Source organism: Taeniopygia guttata, chromosome 8 (genome assembly GCF_048771995.1).
Source record: "Taeniopygia guttata chromosome 8, bTaeGut7.mat, whole genome shotgun sequence".
In the NCBI taxonomy this organism is placed as follows: Eukaryota; Metazoa; Chordata; class Aves; order Passeriformes; family Estrildidae; genus Taeniopygia; species Taeniopygia guttata.
In genome coordinates this window covers 21,685,733-21,709,829 of record NC_133033.1, presented here as the reverse complement: position 1 = coordinate 21,709,829, position 24,097 = coordinate 21,685,733, and the positions used below count along the sequence as shown (strand labels likewise).

The 24,097-nt window shown below is 37.0% G+C and overlaps 1 long non-coding RNA gene across 7 annotated transcripts in view; it reads right to left on the bottom strand.

Moving 5' to 3' along the window:
* The window catches only part of LOC116808643 (uncharacterized), a 61,795-nt gene that overhangs the window by 1,320 nt on the left and 36,378 nt on the right, over window positions 1–24,097 (bottom strand). For 2 of the 7 annotated variants that reach the window (XR_012057074.1, XR_012057068.1), the window contains 2 exons: window positions 12,682–12,805; window positions 421–2,056 (listed from right to left, as the gene is read on the bottom strand). This is a non-coding gene — a long non-coding RNA (uncharacterized lncRNA). Of the gene's footprint in view, window positions 1–420; window positions 3,058–4,594; window positions 4,654–12,681; window positions 12,806–24,097 lie in introns of all 7 variants that reach the window. The other 5 variants (XR_012057071.1, XR_012057073.1, XR_012057069.1 and 2 more) reach the window with 5 other exon arrangements.

Sequence of the window (24,097 nt, the reverse complement as noted above, 5' to 3'; positions counted from 1 at the left end):
GTTGGATTAAAACTTGTTTAGGATCGATGAAAAATAAATTTTCTTTAAAGAAGGCTTAATTTTTCAAAACATCTCAGACAGAAGGCCTTTTTTTTCATTATTAATTTTCACACATGCAAAATCTGTTGTGATAGTTTTCAGGAGGAAAAAAAGGTGACTGTATATCAAGGCTTGACCTATATTTATTTTTTTTTTGTGTCAGCATGTTGTGCACATCCAGCTGATCATGACACAGTAAAGTCCTTATTCTTAAAGATTTTCACAGTTAACACAGCAATTTTTCCTAATCTTCTGAGCTTTCCAACTCAATTGTCCTAATTATTAATAACAATACTTAAAAATTAAGTTGTAGGTTTTGTGTTGCAGAACGGTTTTAGAGGCTGGATAAGAAGGCAAAACATGGTAATCCAGAAATTTTACCTTATTTTCATTTGTAAGCAGAGTTCTTATGCAAGTGTTCTTGAAGCTCAGCTTGTCGGAGTTCTTTTCTGCTAGGTCCACTCTTAAGTCTACTGAAATTACATGACTAATTCATTGATTTACGTGAATTGCTGTTTCTTTGTTTACCTTATCCTTTGGTTAAAGATGCCCTCTCTCTCTCTTGCATCCATTGTTGTTTATAGGGCTTTATAAATTTGGGGTTGGGTTTTTGTCTGTACTTGTGTTAAGGGAAACCACACTAAAGGACTGGAGTTCATCAATGTGCTGCCTGAGCCTATTTTGTGAACAACCACTATGACAAGGACTTTGTCCTGTTTCTTTCAACTAGTTACTCTGCATGTAGAGGTATTTATTGCATCATTTAATTCAACTGTATTTTCCATCTAATACAACTAAAAGAAAAAGTCATTAATATAGCCTACTGTAGAACTAGACAAGAATGCAATCAACTGTTATAGTGGATTAGATGTGTTTTGTTTGTGAAGGCCACTTTGATAATGAATATAGCTAAATCAAATACATTTTAATTAAACGTGGCAGCCCACCTTTCTTTCCCAATACAGCAGCACATTATACTTTACCTGTGATTATTTTTATTTCTCCATTTATTTGTACTGAAATTTCCAAGGTTTAATTCCATGGATGTTAGGAGAAGACCTCAGCATACTGGCATGAGAGAATAAGGCTCTCTAACTCAGTCTTATGTGCATGTGCATCTGTTCAACATTGTTCTAGCCAAATAACTTTATGGTTTAAGGATGCTCATGCTTAAGTTCTGCTCTATTTTTCTTGTTTTCTGTACACCATTTCTTTCAGTACTCATTCCTATGCCCTTATTCCCTGCTTCCATCTGTCACTTCATATTTCAGTATGGGGGCTTGCCTGGCTGATATCTGGCAATTGGAATGGGATGCAGGGGAAGGAGAGGAGCTGTGTAGAGCTTGTGACTGGGTGGATTACATCTTTTAAGGCATTACTTTCACAGGTTGTTATTAATGCCTCCCCACCCCCCATCATGGAAAACCTCAGTATTTCCTTGGTCACCTAGGCTGTGAAATGGGCTGAAACCTCTAAGTACAAAAGGTATTTCTGGGTTCTCACCCTGATTCCTGATGTGTGCAGGTTATGCAGGGTAAATATGCTTTCATCTTCTTTCATATGGTTTTCATTTTTTAAAAATCCTTTACTGGGCTTAGCTAGCTGTTACAAATGCCAGCTTTATTTTAAATTTTATTTCAGATCTGCAGGCTTATGTGAACATTCAGATTGGATGTATTTTTTTTTTATGTAAGGTTAGTAGGTCATAAATAAACCAAAGCACTTTCCTTGCTTTGAGCAATAGGGTCATGATGCACATGAAATACTGCTTTAAAAAACTGCAACCTAACATGAATTGACAGAGGTACATGAGGAAGTAGTTCATCGTGTTGCTGCAAAGGCCATAGGGATTTGGACTGCTAGAGCTGCCTGTTTTAGGAATAGATTAGATATCTTGTCTGATGACCTGTACTTAATTTAAGTGACTGCCTTTGCAAGTCCTTCCAGAGGGCAACTGTGTGAAGTAGAGCATCTCATCTTCAGTCTTCAGTCCTTTTCTTCCTCTTGATGGCCTGACCTAAATTGAAGATATGGTTGTTGTGCTTGCACAAATAGACAATTATTTCAATACTATGTGAACAGCATCTTCAGGTCTAATTAATTACCTTTTCAATTTTGACCTTGCTATGTTGAATAAAAAGACCAACATTCCAACTTCATTGCAGTGGTTAGTACTGGGAAGCTGTTATACAATGCACGTATGTTAACGACTGCCTTATGTAAAACAGGCAAAAGCTCCTTCTCCCTGCTTGGAAATGGTGGAGCTCTCAAGTACTACTCTGCCCTGCTTATTGCCCCACCTTTTCCTTTCTTCCTCCTCTCTCGCCCACACAAATGCTCGATGAGATATGAAAGATGTCAGCCAGATCAAAGTCTGGCTTGCAGGCCACTTCAAACAGCTGCCTTAGAGCTGTTACCAATCTTACTGCTGGTACAGCAGGGGGATTGCTCAGGTATAAATACATAGGTGAATACACAGAACTCAGCCTTGGGGCTCTTGTAGCTTTAGGTACTTTTTCTAATGGTGCATTAAAACAGTCTGTCCAGAATATGTACTGGTTAAAATACTATGTTAGCAAAATTATGAGGTAGATAGTTCATGTGGTTTACAGCATCATTTTTCTTTCACTGACATGGAATTGTTTGTTAGTGGAAGGTGGAGTTAAAACCTTTTGAAGCCAAATATTCGTTTGTATAAAAGGAAGACAACGGAACACTGTTTGTACTGATACTGCATAGTTATCTCATGGATGCAGTTGTTGGCTACTTCCACCTCCCACTTGCCCTCTCCCACAGTCTGTCAACAGACTTCCAGTTAAACACTTGGGGACAGGAAGAAATGCAATGTGTGGATGTATTTTATTTTTTTAAATTGTCTTGCAAAAGTGAATTCCAGTGGCAGTGTCTAAAAATGGCAGTAGCACACTTGGGATCAGATTCTCAGCTAGAGTAAACTGACACAGCTCCATTGATGTCAGTGGCATCTGTGTTTACACCAGCTGACACCTGGATGCTCATCTGGAAAAAAGTGAATTAGAATGATCAGTTATTGGTTCTTATATTTTCAATTTTTTGTGTTGTGTTCATCTTTTTTATTAAACCTTTCTAAAATGACAAATTTTCATGTTGTATAGACATTTTACTTTCAATAAATCAGCACTAATACTAAATCTCAGTACGTATTGACACTGCTGTGCTTCCACTGAAAGGAATTAAATCCAGTTGACTGTAGTTCTTAGAAATTCAATTTGTTCTTAGATGACTTTGAGTTATATGCTGAAAGTAAAAAAAAATCTGTGCAGCTATCAAGAGGCCAAAATGAAAAGTATTTGTTTCTTTTGTGATCTTAAAAACTGCAAGAACAGAATCAAATAACAATCACTGTAATCTAAGATGCTCACTGTGTTGTACAAACACTAACTGCAGTATTTTCTGCAGTGTGTTGGAGTGTAGCATCAGCTCCTAATTACTGATGCAGTCAATCTAAGGCTACTGTTTTTCAAGAAATCCAGCCACACACCCAATCACCATGTTTTGATGTTGCCTGAGACCTATGGAAACATCTCTGTTAACCTCTGCTGGAAAAAAAAGTTTGAGGGAGTATTTCACCATTTACTGGAATACAGCCATCTCTGGGGAAGAGTAGCAGCTGCATAACATCTTGAAGCACTAGTGCATGCCAGCCTGAGACAGGAGCAAAAAATTGCGATTGCTGTGTTTAAATTCTGCATTCTACAGGGCTTCTTTTTTGTACATTCCTGGTTCTTGCTCATAGAATTAGAGGGTGGAAAAACAGAAAACACTTTGAGATTAAATACTGTTCACAGAACTGGTTTTTAAACTAAATCAAAACTTGCTTGACATGTATAGCCATCACAGAATGATCTGAAGTTCACTCAGTCTTGTCAGAGTTCTGATGGCACAGAAACTGTGACATCTCCAAATATGCTGCTTTGTGTGTTTGTAGGCTTTGACTAAGTTTTTGGACAGTTTACTGTCCAAAAATTGACTATGCTCTTGAAGTGAAACCCAGCAGCTAATATTACATGTTTACAACACAGGCTATGAGGTGGGATACTGATTAGCCAAGCTAATTTAGGAACAGAACAAATGTGAGGAGCAGCAGTGATATTAGTTCAATCAAATGTTTGATTGCGCTTCCAGAAATAATTTAATTGCAGAACTCAAACTATGCTTTGCCCATTAGAATTTTACCTGATTAGTAATTTTTTAAATCTTCATACTAAAGAAACTTCCAAGCCCATATTTAATGTGAAAGTACACACAGTAATTTGGCTTTTTGCTTACTGTTTAGGTTTATTGTGTCTCAATCAATATATATTGTTACTCTTATTTAACAAATCATAGTTACACTCATGTTCTAAATGGACTTTTATATCTGCCCATTTGAGTCCAACTGCAATTTATTACTTCATGTTGTTAGTCCTGTTTGGTGTTGTAAGCACTATTCCAGCAAATGGGATTCAGGCCCTGGCTCTATGAGATTTGCTTTTTATTTAAAGCCAAGAAATTGGTAAATAAATTGTAATACTACCTGTAACTTCCCAGTCTTATGGATCACAATTCTCCACTCTTTGTTACTGGAACACATTACTATTTATGGAAGATATGCACATATTTCAGTGTCCATAAATCATATGCAAACATCTGTTCTTTAGATCAGTAGATTGAGTATGGTAACTGGTTCTTACATTAATAGCCATGAAGTAATGCTCACCTATTGATGTTAAACTTTAATGTTTTAGCAAATATTTCAGTAATTTAACTTTTCAGGCAATATTAATCCAAACAGTAGAAATTGCAAGCATAGTCTGGCATAGAGTTAGTTCTGTGTAGCCTGTACCTGAAAAATGCCAAGTGAAAGTTGTAAGATAGAGGGTAAAATATTCAGAGCAACAGGATCAACCTGGCTAAACCACAAAAGGTTCTGTTAGTAATTCTCTCTGCACTCACTGCTGCCTTTGAAGAGAACTTCTTTCCCTCTCCCTACCTGTGATAGCTTTAAACAGGCATCCCTTTCTTATTTGATGAATCTGGACTGTGTGTAGTGGTCTACATTGTTGTCTTAGTAGTGTGATCTATTTCCCACATTATTCTGCAGTTAAGGTTCTAAGGCAAATAACTGTGAAGCTGTGCTCTGAAAACATCTGGTGTGTGAGGAAACCAGGGCTTGTGTATGAGGCAAAATGTAAGAGGTGGGAAAGACAATATTGTAGGATAGGATGGGCACAGGATGGAAAGGCAGAGGATAAGAGGTTTCTTATTCTGTCTTCAATCTCAGTATTAGGATTTTTGGATAAAGTGATTGCAGTTGTAAAGAAAAGAATCTTCAGCATCTATCCTGTTTACCATTTATGTCAAGCCTTTATTTGGTTGTCATATATGCTGTGGATACATTTGTTGTTTTTCAACATCTCCTTTGTGTTTGTATTCTTTTTCAGGAATAGAGACTTTATACTTTGATACTAGCATGAGACTAAATGTCAGCATAGTTGAATTTTCATAGGAAGAACATATGTATAAAAATGGAAAGCAAAAACATTCTCTATTTTTAAAAGTGGAGTCCTACTGTAGTCAGCCATAAGACATGAGACTGTAGTTCTTTCTCTGCAGTAAATGGACTTGCTTTTAAGTTGCCTACTAATATTTTTGGTATAAAAACTCGCAAGCTGCTTGAGAATGAATTCAGAATGCCCTTTAAGGATTTCTGGAATATTTCAGTGCCGTTTGCATGTTGTCTTTTATGTTCTTCACAGTGAATATGTGAAATAGATACATTTAGAAAAACATGCTTGCGGGCTTTCAAAACCTTTTGTTTAATTTTTGCTCCTGATTTTAAAAATAATTTTCTAGAATTTTCTATAAAAGGTCCTGTGAGTGTAGGTTTGCTTAAGAGGTCCTCCATATGTCCATCTCACTGCCAGCACAGAGTGCGATAGCAATTTGCTTTAATATCCCTTCCCCCTCTTCATTCTGTGTTGCCATAGGAATGGTCTGCAAGAATTACCAAATTCAAATAATTATGGTCCTGCTGCACAAAGTTTCTTTTGATCAAGAGCAAGTCATTTGAACCCTGATGTTTAGTGGGTAATACTTACAGCCTCATAAAAGTGTAGTGATGGCTGATATCTCATAGTGCTTTGAACATGTGAAGTGCTATATAAACAATATAGGGCTATTGCACACAGCTCAAGCTATTAGCATTTGAGGCACAGTGCCCCAGGCCCTTGGAGGGGAAGTCACGTCTTCACTGAAAAAGAGGCACCTTTCTGAGTTTTGTCTGCTTCCAGATTAGGTATCAGGAGCTCTCGAGGTAGCATAGGGATGTGAAAGGCTTGTCTTTTCAAATACTGTGTCTACTATGCTGCACTGGATTCTTACAATTAGAACTGTGATTCTAAAAATATGAGGATGGTAAATCATTGCCTGGTTGTATTATTTCCTTTGCTGTAATTGTTTTTTGGCATTCTGTATTTTTTTCCTTTGAGATTTCTGTATGCAGATCTATTTGTTACTAACATCCTTGGTATTCTTCATGGGTAATTTGAAACAGATGAGAATTATGCTTCATCTTTGTTCCCAAAAATATCACTTTACTTTACAGAATTTAGACCACAAATGCCATTTGAGAATGTGTAGAACACTCATGAGTGTCTGTGCGTACATCTTGGTGAAGTCTTGTTCTTAAGGTAGCAATTCAAGTTAAGAAAATAGGCCAGGGGTATTTGCTACACAGCTGTTAGGGCCTGTTAGAGCTGAAGGTACTGTTCAGATGGGAACAGTTTTCCTAGGATGGATGGAATTGCTTGATTTGCTTTGTTTTGACTCTTTTCCACATTTTGCACACTCTGATAAACAAGGGTTCTGCTTAGGACCCACAAGAGGCACCTATCCTTGCAATCACTACAACATGAGGTCTGGGGCAGTAGAAAGGCTCATGACTATCTTCAGGGAGAAGAGGAAATTCCTTGAAGTCTTTTTATGCCAGTCATTGCTCCAGTTTAAAAACAAAGCAGTTCTTAGTCCAGAGTTGGCAAAACATACTTTTTGCTTTTTAATGGTGTAACTTCTTTTTGCCAGTGGAGACTATTCTAAAGGATTGCATTTTTCTGCTTGCTTGTTGTGTGGCTTTTTTAATGTCTCAGGCTAAGCTCTTAGGCATGTTAAATGATGTAAACAAGTTTGGGATTTTTGTTACTGTTATCTAGAAGCAGCCATTCAAAACAAATATGCTATTGACTCAACTCTAAAAAGCTCTGAACACAGAATAAGCTCAGACTTTGAAGGACTGGGCACACAGTTTAAATATTTAGCATAGCAAAACCCATTGCAGTACAATGCCTTGTACAGGATCCAATGATTTACAGCACAAATGCGAAGCGTAATCCCATGTATTCAGGGAGCAAATGCCTAGTTAGTTTACTACTTTCTGGTGGCTCTTTTTTATCAAAACCTATACACACAAGCACAAAATACCTTTTATTGCTCTGGCAGAGGGTTTTTAAAGTAATATATATTATTCTAAAGAAATAAATAGACACAAATTACCAGAACAGTTCTAAAGGCCTTATCTTTATTATTGAAAAACGGCATAGCCTTTAATGGTTTGTAATCTGCCTGTGTTTTTGTGGTTTTCTCAACATCCTCCTCCTTGTCCTTGTTGAGCTCAGCTACCCTTTGAAAAGCTTTTTGCTCCAGTGATCACTTTAAACTTTCTATTGACAAAATAAAGCTGGACTCCTAATTTATTTTTCCAACAGAAGGTGTAAGTTGAAAGTGGTCATTGGCCCAAAAACCTATAGTGAAGACAAAGTTGATTTTAGTGGGAAGAGGGAGTGATGTCTGGTTTCCTTTTCTCTGTCCTTCAATTCCCACCTCCCAGAGTCCCAAGTAAACTGCAGTTCCTACATCTTTCCCTGAAGTCTCCCTTTTTCATCCTCACCACAGCTAGGTTTCCCTTTTTTTGCAGCCTTTTGCTGCAGCAAGGAAAGGTAGGCCAGGAAACTGTATTTGAGTCCTCAATGCAAATTGGTTTTTGAATCCAAATTCTGTCTTTCAAAACTGTGGGAAGACTGACTGGGAGATTGGCAATGAAGTAAATGAGTGAATGGGATGAGGGAAAGCGTATACAGCCAGATAAGTTAATAAATTAAACAATTCTCTTTGCTTCATGTGCACTTACATGTAGCTTAAAAATACATGCAGGCACATATGCAGACAGTTTGATGTGAAAAAAGAAAGGGAAATTTCTCTTTGTTTTGGAGATTTAAACAGATCAGTACATCTGTAGCACCCAGAAGCCTCAAACATTATCAAAATGCATTTTTTAACCACAGAGTCTTGCTTTTCTGCAGTACCCAACACATTTAAGTACAAACTCTAAAATGAATTAGTAGGCTTAGGAGTGAGTGGATGGCATTTTACACAGTCAGGACTTTCTGTAAACGTCTCAAGAGATCCCCTATCACCATTGGGGTAACCACTCCTAATCACAAATCATAATCTGAACAGTCATAGGTGATACTGGCTATTCTGAGGAGTTTTGTTTCTGCATCAATACCTCCCAGGATTTAGAAACCATTCTTGTGTCAGTACCTGCCTCTTTTTCTTGCTAAAGATAGTCAGGGAGCTTGAGGCTCATAGATTACATTTTCTGTGCTGTTCAAAGGTGTTCTATTTGTATTTTTATTTAGAAATATTTCGATGAAATTCTCTTTGGAGAGAAGTTCCATCCCTTAAACCCTATACTCTTGAACACCTAAAGCAGAGACCTTGTGCTGGCTCTTAGCAGATAGGGTGAGTTTCATTCTTACTGAATACGACCCAGGTGCTAAAGAGCTATAGCTGAAAGTGCTGGGTTAAAAGCACAAGTCAGCTAGGTGCATAAATATTACATGGTTGTATCTTTAATGGGTTCCTGTCATAGACTTGCTTTTGTTTAAACATTTCCATAACCCTGCTGATTTATTGCATCTTTTCTAGAAGTATGCTGTTAGCAGGAAACTCAGTTGAAGCACTTTCAATCATGTTGGAGGATCATTATACTTTCACTTGAATAACTAATTAGTTGCAAGAAATTAACCACTGCTGTTTAGTACAAGAACACTTCCAAGAAGGGCTTTCATTTTTGTTGTGGAAAATGACCTCAGGCACTTGAGGAGGTGGGGCAGGAAGGAGAAATAATGATCCTGATGTCTTTTAATATAACTTTTGTTTTCAATTCCACCCAATAATAGCAGGCAGCATAGCTGTCTGAATAAGGCACTGCACTTGGACTTTAGATAAATGTGTTCTGATCTTTCTGATCCCATGGATCTGACAGCTGACCTCAACCTATTGATTGAGACTGGTTTAAGGTTCCAAAGGCTGTCACTGAAGGCTTGGGAGATGGAGTACAAGACTGAGGAAGAAATAAATTAGTGAATAGGATAGAAGGAAAAATAGAATATGGGCAAAGAAAGATACAACCAGTCTCATGTTTCTGAAACTTAATTTTCTTTTTGTGAAATACAGATTTTTTTTTCCTCTTGACACAATGGTCCCTGTCTTGAGCTCAGTATTACTGTCACATGGTGTTCACAGCACTACTAATCTAATGTCAAACACAATGAGGTGAGGAAGGAGAACAAATGCCTCAAATACTTAGTGATTCACCATACTTCTGAGATAAAAACTGGGAGGAATTTGAAGACAAATGATTTCTGAATGTAAAATTCTGAGATATGAGATCCTGGTATTTTTACATTTAATTTTACATTTCTGAATGTAAAATTCATCTAACAAGCCAGTAAAATAGTAGCTCCGAGACACTTTTTTGTCTAGAACTGCAATTTTGCCTGTTATTGGAGAAATATATATAAGATTGATCTTAATTTGTAAAATAAAAACACAATAGGATGTACATACAAATCAATTATCTCCTTTCAGTCTTCTCCTCTGTCTAGGAGGATAATTCCTCAGATATTTCATAAAAATGAGAAGTATTGGTGAGTAACATGAGGACAAGGGAGAAAGGGGGAGTTTATTGGTATTTTTTCCTCTCTCCTTCCTTCTCTCTAAGCACACTTGCAAGATTAGAAAGTTGTCTTTGATATGTGTATCTGAGATGTGATATGAAAACACTGGGAATTATTCAGTGCCAAAAGAGAGTGGGCTGCTCATGACAAACTCCACCTGAATATAAAATATAAAGGTTCCTATAATGCTTTCAGCACTTTAACTCTCTTCTTTTCCTTCTTTTCCATCTTTAAGCAGCTATTTGGATACTTTAATGTCAGGATTAGAATCTCATTCAGCCCTTTATGAGTATATTATGATTACCTGCATAATGTGTCTTCTGAAAATATTTACATAAATGCAGGACATTATGGTGGTTTGACTTTTTTTTTGCGCTAAATTTGCAAACTTTTGGTACATGAGACTGCAGGAGACAGAGGTTTGCATATGTGCATATCAGGAAAGCTAACTTGTTTTCTAGAGAATTCTCTACCAGGCTTTTTAAAACAATACATCACCCTGAAATTGCATGCAGAGAAATTCAAAAGGACCAAGGGATTAAAAAAATTCTCCATCCTTGACACTCAGGGGAATTGCTACTGAAAATCCCAGTGCTTTTCTTTTGTGCATCACTGAAGATTGAAATCTGAGTGTAAGACTATTGCAGAAATCTGTTAATTTCCCTGCAGTTTGTCTCTCAGGTGAACACCATGCAATAGCCCAAGATACTTCAATTCTAGATGTGGTGAGAGTGTGGTGCTGACACCAAAGGTGTGGGTTCAGTCCCCTATGGGCTGTTCACCCAAGTGGGACTTGATGATCCTTGTGGGTCCCTTCCAACCCAGAATTTTCTGAGATGTAAAAACTCATTCTTTGTAGTATTCACAGTTGAATAACGTAGAACTCAATATAAACCCATTGAGAGACATCCAAGTCAGATGTTAATGACATGTCTCAATTTCCCTTTCCCCTCTATAAGCATTTGCTCTCATTATCTCATTTTGCTTTGCTTGCTCTTTTATTTTGATCTGTAACTGTTCAGTGAGTATAAAGTGTCTTCAAATAATGGGTGCTGACTTTGAGGGTGGTTTCAAATTTTGGTGCAGACTTCTGCCTGTGGTTCAGATTGGGTGAATTTGGGTTCTTTGATCTAAATCTTGAAATTCCTTCCCACTTGGATACTCTTATTCATGCCACACCAAATACTGACTTGTTAATCTTCAGTCGTCACATGTCCCTATGTCATGAAAAATACTTGGTCCTTCTTAGTCTTGTATAACCAAAAGTATTGGAAAATGTGGAGTCTAAAAAACCTGCATATCTAGGGAGGAGAGAACGTAAGACTCTTCTTTAAATAAAAAGCCTTTGAAATACATTAAAACACATAGGCAGCTATGCCTCCCTTGCATTTACACTTCAGTTATTTGATCAAAGCACAAAACCAGAGCTGATCATGAATGGATTGACAGCAGACATGCCCTAGACCTCTTTTCTGAGAAACTGCCTTAAAAGAATATTGTATGACCCTGAGGGAGAGAAATACTAATTTAAGTGGGTTATAGGAAAAAGAATGTAACTATATTCCATTTTTCCATCTAGGAGACTCCTATGTATTACTTGTGTATAAATGTAGCTAATTTTCTATTTTCAGTAGCCGTGGTCACATGTGGTTGAAAAGACAAAGTGAGAAAGTGGGTTGGGCTTGTAATGCATTTGAGAATCCCTGCTTTTACTGGGCCTCTGCCGAGTAAACCAAATGTGTAGGGATTAGCTTCTAAAGCACATTGCAGGTGATTTCAGGCAAATGGAAAGAAAGTTACAGTGTGGGAATTGGAGAAAAGTTCTGCATTTGAGTGACTGTGCTTGCTGGTCTGGTATAGTCCAGAAAGATTGTTTTTCTTTTTCCTGCTTTTTCTCTGCTATTTCCTCATCTACTGAGGATATAAACCAACCTTATTTGTCTTCCTTTCTGGTTTACCAATGTGTGAGTCTGTAAACATGTCCTCATGCTGACAAGTAAATGTTTTTCTGCAAAATTTTACAGAGCAAAGCATCCAAAGGCTGTATATCTCATCAGTTAATGAATTTTGACGTTCAGCACAAAACAAGTCTGTTTTTCTCAAATGGTCAGCAGTTTTCCATGCAGAGCTGGTGGTGGGGATTGAAGATTTTAGTGTTCAAAACCCCTTAAGTGCAGTGAATTAATATAAATCCACTGTCTTACAGTTATAAATTATCATTGGAATTTTGATGTTCCTGAGCGGAATTAGGAATAGTTCCACTGGTCAAAACAAATGTGTTCTTTTCAGATTATCCCATATCTCATGAAAATGAACAATTAATAGTCTTGCTTGCATTATGGCTTCTTTTTGTCTAATACTTTCATATATATTACAGATATTTGGCAGAGTTGCATAGTGAGAAGCTGAATGATGAACAGAGTCTGTGTTCTCTTGGCTTTGGTATTCTGCCCGGGATTTTTACCTCACAATTTTTATTTGAAGAAAAAAAAATTAAGTCTTAAGCACCAAAACTACCTTATTTCTTATTCTTTCTTGTGCTGTCTTGAGCGTTTGTATAGCACTAGTATCAATTATTCAATCAGTGTCATTGAAAAGCACCTACCAGGCTGCCAGATTCCTGTTGCAGAGAAGCTAGATGGTGCCAGAAATCAGTCACTCTGCTAAATATCGCTGCTGGCTCCACTCCCCGTCTCTCAGAGTCGGTAGAAGTCTAATTTTCTGTTCTTCTGTGAAAAGATGGCAGGATGTAAAAATGCCATGTGAAGTTGCTGTTATGTAACAAATGTTTTGCCATCCTGCATGGTTAAGGATTTAAACTAGTCTCTGGTCTCAAAGTGTGGGTATCTTCTGTTACATGGAATGCTTTTATGTTCAGCTAATGTGGTATTTGTCATTTAGTTCTTCACTTGCCAGACCTTTAGCTCTGTGAATTTAGAAATTCCTCTGTTTTAAAGAACTGGTTTGCTAGCAGTCAAGTCTAAGGCAGATATTGCACTGCCTTGCACATGCACAGAATACCACCCATCAGAGTTCCTATAAAGCAGTTCAGCTACCCCCAGCATTCATCACCCAGATGATGCTTGTGCACAGTTGCCATGCTGAAAATTAAAATTGTTTAATATTAAAATTAAACTCGGAAAAAGTAGTGCTGATGGTAGATGTGCAAACAAATTTGTTCATAATTGTGAATGTATCTTCACAGCATTTCCAGTTTTTATGGAATCCAGGGACCTTTCTAAAAATGCTAAGAGCCATTTGTTTGTATAAGAAGAAATAGAATTATTTTTTGAATCACACTTAAGATATGCAGATAGCTTTTAGTAGGCATTTAAAACAATTATAACAAAATTAGCCTACTGTAAGACTGATCAATCTGCTGTATTTCTGTTACATGTGTTCCACAGCTGGGTTAAAGTGCTTAATTAGCACTCCCCAAAACAGAAATCTGAATGCTTAAAACAGCTCATTCAGTGCTTGTCTCACCATGGAGGAGTCCAAAGCCACTGGCCACAACATGTCTGCCAGACAACTTCTCTGTTGCTTGGGCCAGGCTGGAGCTGAGCCCTCCTCTGCAGAAGTGCCTTGCTGGCCTCACTTCTGCGTGTCTTGCACAGCAGGCTGACAGCGTGTGCAGTTCCCTTTCCCTCTGCTTTCTGCTCCTCTGAGCAGGCATCAGAGCAAATCCTAAACATGAGGGGAAATGGTGTCTCGATTACCAGGGGTATTCTCTATTGCCAAATCAATATTTAAATTGCTCTTTTGCTTCTTGAGGAAACATTTGGGAGCATCCCTCAATCATAATATGTTGTTGTAGCTGGGGGTGAGTTTAGGTTTGAAATCCAAGTCTGTGCCCTGGGTGGGTTTCTTCAGAGAGAGGCTGTACAAGTGCCTGCTTCTTTGTCAGTGGGCAGAGAAGTGTTTTCAGAGCCAATTCCAGGAGAGTGTTTCTGGCCATATTGTTATAAGGCCAGCAAAAGTTTAAAGGCTGCAGTTATAGGCTGTGACTCTCATTATTACCCTAAATTGTTTAGGAACACTATCTTCAACCTGCTGGCTTCTGAGAGTATTTTTATGTGTGCAGCTCTTTATGCAGCTCTATGTATTGCCTAGATGTAAATCTCTATGGATATTTTGGGTATCAGTGCTTGGAATGTAACTGCAGTGATCAGCTGGTCTGGAAGTTCAGACCTTTGGTTGCTCTAACCTATTTCCAGGACTATTCCCCTTTGCCTTCTAATTAGGAAATGGCTGCAATGATTGTGGGTTGACTCCTCTTGTCCTTAACTAGGAAGCTAATATATTCTTTGCTGGGTGTTGTGCTTTCCTCATAGGTCTGAGTTGATATTGCTCCTTCTGCTGAGTGACAGCTCCTGGGTGATGTGTGCCACTGTACAGCCAAGAAATCTGCATGCAGGATGTGTTTTCTCCAGCTCCATACTTTTCCAGGAAGAGGTTTAGCAGGTAAACCAGAGTCTGTTTCCATTACCAAAAAGCTTAGCTTCAACTTCTAATTCTGGAAATATAAAGGCATGAGCCAAGTATTACTTTGATAGCTGAAAATGTTACCATATGAATTTGAGGGACTGAAAAAGCTTTTTAGAATGCGAATTAACTTTTTGCTACATCTTACACTGAAAGTTAAACCTGAGAATATAAAAGAAAATAGTAGTTATATGTAGCAAACTGTAGGGTTTATTAATCTGTCAACAAGACAGACAAAAACAGAAGGCTTTTTGTACCTTACAAGATCTTTTTTTGGAGATAAGATGTTGGAAAACAGCTCTGAGAGAAATTTCTTGTTTAAAGATTATTAATATGAAGAATTACTAGTGGGAACAACCTATAAACTTTAAGGCAGTTTTTCTCCTTTGATAACCTTTATTTTGCATGCTATAATTTACCTTCAGTGTAAGTGAGTTTTAACCTTTCCTATCTGCAAAGCTGAACCTTAAAAAGTGCAGTTTTCTTCTACTCTGTGTATACCAACTCAAGTTGGCCTAATAAAGGAGTATTTTTGTTTTCAGGTGGGGATTTCCTAAGATATTTTCCTTTTAAATTGACTTTGAAAGAAGTGAACTGAGTTTTGAGCTTCCTTACTCATATTTGACTGCTTTATTACTGAAACTTTATGATGATTTTTGCTTATTGTTCAGAAGATCAGGTAATTGAAATTAATTTAGTTACTCTTCTCTAGATGCCTTTTGAGCATACTTGGGAAAACTACTTGTACAAATGTGCTGTAGTATGAATCTCACTGACTTTCATTTGATTTTTCATTTGTTACTTGAGACAAGGAGAACAAAGGTTGCTTATGTAAAATGAGAGCACAGAAACATGGCAAACATGCCTATTCTTGTGAGAGGTGTGGTGTGTAATAGCTTATGATGAGGTGCATTTGAAGAGTCATTATGACTAAAAAGTTGCTGCCTATTACACAGGTCTGGTAGAACTACTGCTTCTACTGCTTCTGATTGTATTTCTCCCCTTTACTGTTCTGCTTCTCCCACTGCACTGCCGTTCTGCATTTTCCCTTCATGAGGGAGGGAGTTTGCAGGGGAAAACTAGCTGGCAACAGAAGCATGCTTCCAGCTGGACTCTAAAGATAAAACGCAAAAATATGTTGCAGAAATGCACTGGAAAAAGGGAAATAATAGCCTTGGGAGCTCTCTCTCTTGGGAACTGTGGCAGCTGGGCAGTTGCATTGCATGGGGTTATGTGTCTGTGGCTTAGTTGGTAATTATAAACTGAAGATAATTCAGTGCACTATTTATATAATTTCTTGTTAAAATTTTCATGGATGTTCACTTGTGATTCTGTCTAGGTTTGGCATTTTCATTGTACTGGATTTACATAGATTCCTACTTTTCATATGGTTGGGAAAATTATAATCAGAAACGTTTTCCTATATTAGGTACTTTTTCAGGACCAGAATGCAGGCATAGATGTTTCTGTGGATTTGGAAAGTATTTTTTCTTTTGGAGTTGGTTTTGGTTTCTTTGCTCTTCAAGTATTCTCACCATATTTCTTCACCTCAAACATAGGCACTTAATAATGAAAACTGACAATGTTTCATCTACCATGTACATGATTAAAAATGTTTGTCCAAACCTGCAGTTTAAAAAGAGCAGTCTGGATGAACTCAGCAAAACAGATCCCAGATTATGTGAATTCATGTTCACTCCAGAGGATATCTAATAATCTGAATAAATAAGTAATTAATTATTGAACTGATAAGGAAACTCTTTCTACTGTGGTAGCTTAAATTTTACTCAAATTGATTTTCATATCATTAAATTTATAACAGTATTTAAAAATCATATATATGGTAGGCCTGCTGTAAGTTTCTCTACAACCCTATGCATTTGAGTGATGGTGAGCAGGGAAAAGTGTGGACAGGAGGAATAGTTTCTACCTCCTTGTGTCCCCTTTGGTCCATCACATGTCCCTGAATATAGGTGATTGCTACTTCACAGTGCAAGGAAATGATTAAACACATCAGCTGGATTTGTGTCTGTAAAAATTAAGTATTGCAGACAGCCAGTCTATCACTGTATGCAAGTTATAAGTGGAAGATGTAGCTGAAAGAGTTTATCTGGAGAAACCAGGGAAATAGCTGAAATACTTGTACCTCATGAATACACAGAAATATTTTATCAGGAAATTCAAACTTTGGTCACCAAGAACATGACTGAGTGTTAACAGGTCTGAATAAAAGAGGGTCTTTGAGACACAATGTAATAGATTTCTCTGATGGTCAAGAGTGGAAAAGGATTTTACAGTGTCAAATATTTCTGTTTGTTTGCTGGAATTTCTGGAGTTCACGGAGGAAATACTTTTTATGTAGTTTAGAGGAAAACCAAAATATTTTTGTACTGATTTTTGTAAAGGCTTATTTCTATCACCACTCCACCAATATCTGCTAGAAAATATACTGACATTATACAAGTATGGAAGAATGCATGTATTGAAAAAGTAGTACACCCATTTATTTGTGATAAAGCCTATATTGAATAATAAAATGGTGTTTTCCTTCAATTTTAAAGGAGAAATTTATGAAAACATATAACAAGATGTAAAATGGAATGTATTTAATCATTAATATCCCTGAAAATATTGGAAATACGTTGTCTAACATGGGACATGTGATTTGTAAGAGGGAATGCAGAAAGTACTGATCATTCTCACTTTGGTTTGTATTCAAATGCACTCCCCTTGCTATTCTGTCAGTGAATTTCCTGTTGCCTCATTAATAGGGCATACCAGTAAGTTTAAAAATGGACCTGATATCCTAGTTTGGATCACAGGGTAGAGTAAAAAGCATTCAACTTTTTCTCAAATAAGTTCTTTCATTCTATACCTCAAACACAAGTTACAGCCAGCTAATTTTGAGTATGAATGAAATGTTTGTCAGGCAATACCCCTTCATTTCAAGAACATGTTTGAAGAGAATATCTGGTATTTTAACCCTTATTTAAAGGTCAGAGATCAAGTTTACTGAATCAACTAAAGGAGGCAAGCTCTGTGCAGAAGATCTCAAATTTTTGAGAATTCAAACTGAGTCTCTTTTAACAGATTATTTTGGGGGGATTGTCACATTCACTTGTAAACAGTGAGTTGTTCCAGGGCTAGGTCTGGGCTAAACAATATGTCTTCAAGGTAGGTGTTGAAAAGGGCCTGATGTTACTTGACTTTCCTCTTAGTGAAGTTTAATGGAAATTTCTGTACTGAGTTTAGGAAAGGATGATTACTTCTGTGCAAGGAAGATTTTCTGGTTTTATTGACAGAACAAACCATCAGTACTTGGAATGAATCTAGTCCAGGCTGACTCCACCAACTCCTTATAAGAGCCTTTGAGGTAGTTGTAGTGAATTACATTAATTGGTAAGAAATTAAATATTTGTGGGGCATTGATAAATATGGTCAGATTAAAATGATTCAAAAACTAAAAGTATCAGCAAAGGATCATCCATATCATTCAATGATCATACCAAGTCACCTAGTACACCATTATCTAATGGTCTAGTCTAAATTGAGTGCATTTAGCAGTAGTTACCATGGGTAGTATCTGACATACCATAGCTGTTTCTTTTCACAAAGGAGAATATATGTCATGAAGAATAGTTAAATGTTACAGCTAAAATATATATTCCTGCCAATTCAGTCATTGGCTAATATAAGGTTCTATGTACATTTTTTTTATCACATAAATATATAAAATTTTGCCTTGTATTATTACTGATGTGTGAGGAGAGGCTGGTATCTTCCATCTTGCTGATACTTCAAATTTGGACAAGTTGCCCAGCACAGGGTAATGTCAGGTTTTTCTCAGGTTTGAGTAGCACACTGGGCTAGGACTGAGGTCCCTTCCAACCTCACTTCCAGCCTGTCTCTGATCTCAGTCACGCTGAGTGTGGATTGATAAGTTTTGACTGAACTGCGTCAGGGGCCCTTCTGGTGATAATTCAGACAGCAAAAGACTTTAAAGTAGATTTACTTTTAAATATTTGTCAGCTGTTTGAGAAGAACTTCTGTATCTGAATGATACTGAGTTTTCTGTTCTAAAGGTCAGGAATAATAAATATATCCTGTTGACTACTGACACTTAAAAAAAAGCCCCAAACATTTGGGATCTTTCTATGTATGCATGACTTTCTCCAATGCCTATAGTGTGGTGGCCTTTTGCTGTGGTTTGACTGTGAGAAAGGATGAGTGAAAAGCTGGGTGGAGTTTTGTTATGCTTCCATAGTCCTCTGTCCAATGCCAAATCATTGTAACTTGGGATGATGTTGAAAATGGACTGTAGGAGGAGATAAATCACACCACATCAAGGGGAAAAACAAAGAAATAAAGAAGAGTCATCACTAAGATATTAAAAGCTTTTTCATTTAGAAAAAAGTAGTTTTAAGATTTTGAAAGAAACTTGTTGGCTCATTTGTCTTCCCCTGCTCAGCAGAAACAATTGTAAAAGTTTACTAGAACTGTTAAATATATTCAGGTGCCCTAGATGTTCTTGGCAAGTATAGAACATGCATGACAGTTTTCATGAATTCCTGATATTTAGCTTTTCTGGACTGAGACTATGCCTTTAATAAGAAAAAAAAATGCTGTTTTGTGTATGGCATTAAAAATAAGCCAATACAGAAGAAAATTAGCTTAGTAACTTAATATTGTGCATTTTTTTCTTAATGTGAATATTTTGAAAGTCAGAGTGCTTGAAAGGATGAGTTGCATATGCAAGAAGTAGGAAATCATGAGATCTTGAAATATTTCATCTTAAGTGGAGTTGTCCATTTGAGGGCTACAAGCAGCAGACCAGCTTATAGGCGCAGATGTCCCCCAACACTCCCACCAGGAGTTTTGTGACTTTGAAATAGCTAGCTTGAGGCATTTGAGATTGCACAATGTTTTAAATGCTGGCTAAAATTCTGAATTTGGTACCTAGCTCTTCAGTAACTTGCTATGACCAGTTTAGCTTTTTAGTAGTACAATTTAGAAAAGGAAATGTTTCAGATTTATTCATGCAAGTGTTTAGAAATGTCAATATATTTTCTCTTAAGATGCTGTCAAAGAATAAGTTATTGTTATTTAATCAATATTTGTCATTGTGAGTAACTGTATGTAAAGGTCAATTCATACAAGATTATGCTTCTGGGAAACAATATTTCAGTAAATATGAACTACGTTACTGAAAGTAAATACAAAAAATACCTAACACTCAATATAACCCAAAAGAAATGAGGAATCCCACCTGATGTAGTTCAGAAATTAGTTTGCTTTGAAGCATATTATTTCTGACTCCCTAGCCATATCCTGTATTTTCATTTTAAGTTCTCCATGATTTTTTTAAATCTGCCTCTGTACTATTTGTAAGTCTAAAAATTTCATTACTGTAAACAGGAGACTTGGATATGTGATGAATAAAGTGTTGCAGCTGCCTGAGTAAGAATTTTTTGTGAAGCTAGACTTGTCTCTTGTATCTATTCTTTGGCAGAGAGAAAGGGTGATTGAAGAGAAGTAGAGTATATGAAAGCACAGCTAAAACACAGACACTCTGACATTATAATACAGTGTCTCATCGGGTGATGTGGTGTTTTGACTACATGGCTGCATCAGGTCTATAATTTAAATGCCATTAATGACACAGAAAACAATAGTGTGGAGGCAGGAATACTGTAAAATCTCTGGGTCTGTACTTATAATGCAGATGAAATAACCCTTTGAACTTGTGGTGCCAAATGTTGTCCAAAGTTACCATTCTTCCATGAGGAAAGCAGTTTGTTTTGGTGGTGTTTTATGTCGTCTTCTCCTAGCACAGACATTTTCTGTTTAGATTGCTTGGTTTGTGTCACTACAAAAATCCCAGGCAAAGGGGGGCTGATTGTATTTTGCCTCACTCATGTCTTGTTCACACATTCAGTACAGAATTCGCTATTGTCAATAGTCATGACTGTGTTTTCTTTGTGCTCGTTGTCTTTTGAATATGCTTCTTTATACTTTTCCTAAAGTCACACACAGAACTAGTTTCACCAGAAGCTCTTGGTGTTCAGCTGTAACCGAGTTACACATAGTCCTGTGACTGCACCCTAGCTATAATATCTCATTTGTTTCCACTTGGCTGTTGTAATGTTTTCTACTGTTTAAACTTCTTATCCTTTCCCTTGCTCTCTTTTTTTCCTTTTTCTTTCTTGCCTCCATTTAAAATTCTATCTGACTTAGTTTTTCTTACTGAACTTAACTGTGTGTAAGTACTTGTTTCTGTACCCTCACAGATGTCAAACATTTAATGCACCTTGGTGTAATGTTTGCTCTAATTATTTGCCAAATTGGATTGAGTCTTTCCAGAAACAGTTTCTGATCTTTGAAAACCTTGTAAAATGTATACAATATGTTAATTGTGAACCTTTTTTCAGAGCATATTTCAAAGGAGGAGAAGAAATGCTCTGTAAGTAAGACTTGTTTAAAGTGCTCCACCATTTCTAGCAGGAGACTGTTACAATAGTTGCATTATTCCTTTATCCTGATTGAATGCCTTTGCAAATCTCACTTTTTCCCCTTTAAACTGGTTCACTGTGTGTAGGTCTGGTACTATACCATGCAAATACTTAGCTGTTTCCAATTTTGGCTAAGTGGATGAACTCTTGTCAAAATATTCATGCAGTATTAACAAAACTTAAAGCCAACTTATATTCCATGAACTATAGCAAAATATTAAAAGTTGCTAAAGGCATAGGTATGGAGTTTCAGTAAAGTTGTTACTCTTTAAAGTGCAAGTCTCAAATTTGAAGTCTGGTAAATGTGAGTAGTTAGGTATGCCTTTCTTTTCTCACTTAAAAACAACTAATACTTAATATTCAAAGAGTATAGAGTAGACATGGATCTACTTAATACTGAAGGTGAATGGAATTGAAGAAGAATAATTAATTTATTCTTATTAATTTAGTATTAACATAGAAACTTTCTGTCTTAGCAGAAGTAATTTATTTGGCCTTTTCTTTATCTAGTGTGTCTCAAGTGTATGGAAACAGGGTCTTTCAAGTCTGTGATCATCAAAATGGCTTTCTACTAAACCTGTGTGTTCACAGAACAACTCGAGTTCTTCCAAAATATTGATGTCAATATGTGCAAAGAAGCAATCTTAGGAATGTTTTGGTCTTGGAACGAATCTTGATTAGAACACTCAAAGTACAAAATGGTATGATTGGCCAACTTTGTTTATTTCTTTCTCAATGTAGTGGGTTGAGCTCTAGCCCGGCCTGCTTGGCTTTTCTCTTAACCAAAAACCAAGCCACTTCAAACTGTTGCACTCAATAATATTAATAAAGAAAGATTTTATGTAGGCCACTAATCCTGGCTACTGTAATCAGTACTTTTCAGTTTTGTCTGAAGTGAAGTTAATAATTTGTCTTGCACTTGTTGCCACAAACTCTGAGGAATAACATGAAACCAAAGCAGAGCTTGAGAGAAGTAATGAATAGCATTTACCCAAACTTGTTTCTAGTTAGATAGAATATGAGTTAATGAAATAACTCTCCTTAGTGGCAGGTTTGGTAAAATCAGTCTTAGTTATCATCACACTGTTTTCCTACTTATGAAATAATTTCTGAAGTGAAAGGGAAGTATTCACGGTCAATGGGATTTAAATATAGAGTGAATCTGCACAATTTCTCTGTGTCAGAAGAACACATACTATGCACTTCAACAAATTTTTCCTTATACCTTGTACGTAAGTAATTTCTTCAATACCAGGATAGTTGTTAGTTTTCTGTGATCAGCCCCAAGTATATTTTATAACCTGACCACAGTTCATTTCCTGATGTAGCAGTGCAGTCCCAGCTGCCCTCACAAGAGCAGAATTCCAGATGTTCCTGTTTTGCTCTATGGAGCGGTGCTGTAATTGTTGGACAGCAAGGATACAGTTTGGCTCTCTGATAATGCTGTATCTGTAGAAATAATTTCACTGTGGCTGTAGGAATGTGTGTAAACATTAGGAAGGAAACTATATTATGGATTTCAATCTTTAAATGCATTCATATGGTCCAGGTGATTGCAAGAACCTCTTGGATTTGAGAATATATTTGACACTTTAAGTATCATGCAAGGAAGAAATTAGCCATTATCTACAGCAGCGTACGTGGTAACACAGCCAGTGATTTGAACCTGTCATACATTTAATAATTCACACTGGAAAAGGCAAGTGAGATCATTGTGTCCAACAGCAAACCTAACACTGCCAGGTCCACTACTTAAATCTTGTCCCAGAGCACCATATGTGCATGTCTTTTCATTACCTCCAGGGATGGTGACTTCATCACTTCTCTGGGAACCCTTTTCTAATGCTTGACAGGCTTTTTGGTGGGGATTTTTTTCCTAATATCAAATCTAAATGGCCCCTGGTGCAACTTGAGGCCATTTTCTCTTATTCTATCACTCGTTACTTGGGAAAAAAGGGCACTTGACACTCAGACATCCTCTGCTGCAGCCTCCTCTGAGGTAGTTATAGGGAGTGATGAGTTCTCCCCTGAGCCTCTAGACGTCATAACCCTAGTTCCCTCAGTTGCTCCTGGATGGACATGGGCTCTAGACCCTCCATTTAAATCACGCAACTTCTTGCTCTAGTCATGACTGCAGTTTGTATCTATGTAAGAGTTTCTGGATGTTCAGCTTTGGTGTTTCTCCTGGTGTTTCATGGAGCTGTTTTTATAGGACACTAAAACCTTAATAAAGCTTGGAGTCAGTAAAAACAAAGCATGTGAGAACAACTTTAGTTGTGGTTGTTCCCATATTTTTGATTCTATTTCAGAATATGTCCTACTATGGTCAAATGTACATCTGTTCAAATTTCTTGAATGTATTCGTCACTGGGTTGGGGCCTGATCCCGGGTTCCTTTCACAATTAATAGCTCCATTAAATACTGTGGCTATTCTGGTTGTGGATTATCCCATTTTAAATCATCTCTACAGATTATTTAAATGCCTTAGTGATCAGTTGGTTAAGGCAGAAATCTTCTCAAGTACCAACTATAGTTGCCAGTTGTGACAGAAAAGATCAAATGTGAATTTTTCTCTGTTCTGAAAACCTCTGTGGCCATTTCTATTTACCAAATTGGCTTAGGCCAATTTGGAAAATAGAACAAAAAACAACTTTTTTAAACAAAATTTAGCAAGACAGATTCTTGATTTCATGTGATGATACTGGTGTTTTATTGTAATAGAAATTTGCAATCAAGATTATAGAAACTGCTAACAATATGCAGTTCTGCCTTCAGGATAAGAAAAATGGTGATGATTCCTGAAATCCTACTTTGTGGGAGAAAGATTGGAGGGGCTAACATGAGCTTAGCAGTGTGAAGAAAAGGATCTTCTCTCCCTTCTGGGCATGTAGAGTTGAACATTCAGTCTGCTTTGTGGTCTACGTTTATTACTAAACTCTTGAACAAGCCTGGAGGTATTTCCTAAATGAGAGTGCAGCTACACAGCTTTTAAACTCAATTAGCCCCTTCCCTGCCTTCTGCATGCCC